We start from the raw sequence: 2,517 nt of genomic DNA on the forward strand, positions 1-2,517 counted from the left end.
AACACATCTCATGCAGGACAGTGCCAGCCAGGTTCAGCCTTGCCAGTTCCTCACCACAACAGCCCCAACCTCTCGGCTCAGCAGCGCAGCACCAGCTCACACCGACGCACCCCAAGGGAGCCGGCTGGGAGAAAGCGACCCCTCGGTGCACCCATCAGGCCCAGCAGGTCTCGCAGGCGACGACTGAAAATCATTTATAAGATTCCTAAACTGCAAGTTAGAGTCAAGCAGCTACACAAACAACACCTGACACTTCACTTCCCAAGCCCTAGGGAAAACGACCAAGCCACCTCCCGCTCCACGGTTCACTCTGGATGAAACTGTTCCCATTCTCATCCTGACAACCGACCGGGAAACCTGTCCTCAGAGAAGGTGCGGCAGGGAAGAACCTCCAGCTTGGACAGGGTGAGGTGACAAAGGAGGCTGCTGGTGAGAGCCCAGTCACGTCAGGGGTTTGAAGAAGCCTTCGCAGCCCCCAGAGCTAAGCTCATCACACACAGAGAGCACCGAGCCTGCCGCGGGCCTTCGGTCCCAGAGGCAAATGAACCTAATGACAACACAAATCACCCTTCCCCACTTCCTCTCCCTGAATTACACACAAAAATAAATAATTAATCATTTAGTCTTCCAAATGGCTTTTGCAGCAACAGCTCAAAACAGGGATAACTCCTCAAGCAAACCTTTTGGTACACTGTGACACTCAGTAGTAAACAAGCAGCAGCACAAGTCTGCATATTCTCCAAAGTGCCCACTCCGCAGGACACCTCCAGATCTGCAGGACATACAGGTTTCCGTCCAGGAAACCTAGAAACAGGGACGCAGTTCCCAACTGGTGCGTGATTTCCATTCCCTCTTCTCCATCCAGCAACTGCAGCCTACGATGGCCTAAAGGCCTGAGAAACCTCAGTGACACGGCATAGGCACATGCCATTCCGTGACTGAACTGGCAATTGCTGGTTCCAGTCGTTGAGTCCAACCCCTAAGTCCACCCTAAACTACATCCCTGAGCACCATAAAAACATAACCAACCCCCCCTGCTTCTGCAGAGATTGCTCCCAGAAACAACGCCCTCTGCCTGCAGCCCCCCTGATACCCTCCCCACGGAAAACACTGACCAGGTTGGAGTGTACTACCTTTGCATCTCAAAACTGCTCTCAGCTGCCCAGACTCGGAGTAACTCACCATGATACATTAGGCTGTTTCTGCCCCAAACTGCTCCCATTAACAAGCACCCACTGGTGACTGGAATCATGTTCACTGTTCCAATCAGTAGTCAGGGACAGCAACTGAGCAGGGAAAGAAACAGAGCTCAAAGCCTATTTCACTGCACAGCAGCACCACGGAGCAGACGCCACGTAAGCCCACCGAGGAAAGGATTCAAATGCCAGATGAAACGGCTGAGCAGAACCCAGAGAACCGTGAACGAAAAATGAAATAAACCAAGAAGGTGGGGAGGTCTTCAGACATTCTGTGTCAAACAACCCTCTGTAGGGCCTGCACAGCCCGGCAGCTCAGCAGAAGCAGCTTTCCAGAAGTGACACTGAAGACCGGACCACAAAGGGTGCTTCGGATCAGCCCCTTGACACGAGATGGTCAGTCCAAATGTTCTTCGGAAAGATTCCCACGTGTCCAGAGCCAGGGCAGGGACAGACATTAAATGTTAGGAGGGATGGTTTGCAGTGCACCAGCGATAGATCTGATCCAGTAGCTGTTCAGGAGCTCTTGGGAAGAGGCACTGACTGCAATTTTGTTAATTGTGATTATCAGTCACTTCCGGGTCTCTCCCAGCACATTCTTCTCAACAACAGCACGTAAGCAATTCTCCCAGTTCTATACAGGGAGACAGCAGCCCAGCTGAAATCCAAAGATGAATTCGCCCTGCTTCTGCAGCGTGAGTCCCTTCACACAAAGCAGTGGTGTACGGGGAGCTGCAGGGCAAGGAGAAATCAGCAGCGCCACTAATAACGCCATTCAAGAGACTTCTGAGCCGCTGCAAGCTAAAACAACTGGAGTATTTCAAAGAGAACTTCCCTATTCACACACTCAAGCTTCTTTTCACTGCAGAGAACAAAGTGTGCTGCACACGGAATGAAAATGAGGAGGATGAAAGACCGTTCCATGAAAAAGAAAAGCTGCCCGGTAGAATGCCCCTGCCAACAAGTGAGTAGCTGGAGCTTCTGGAACCTGTAAACGTGACAAAATCTCCCAGTCGGTTCCCAAGAGCCCGGCTGGTGAGAGCGACAGGCCAGGCGAAAGGCAGCGGGGGCTAAACCGCCCGAATAGCCCCCCGAGACAACCCCCGTACAAGCTCTAGCACCACAAATAGAGTCCTGCGACCGGTCAGCCCTGCGTGCCGCGTGGTTTTCTGTTACCTTCCGTAACAGGCGGAGAGAAACATTCGCTGGAGACACCAACGGCCCGGGTGGTTCGGCTTCGCAGTCCCTGGAATCCTGTTTCTCCAAAGGCCTCCCACGGCAGCACTTGTGCCGGGCTCTGTGACACCGGGCTCTCGCGCAC

This window comes from Eurypyga helias, unplaced genomic scaffold, assembly GCF_000690775.1.
Source record: "Eurypyga helias isolate BGI_N326 unplaced genomic scaffold, ASM69077v1 scaffold36779, whole genome shotgun sequence".
In the NCBI taxonomy this organism is placed as follows: domain Eukaryota; kingdom Metazoa; phylum Chordata; class Aves; order Eurypygiformes; family Eurypygidae; genus Eurypyga; species Eurypyga helias.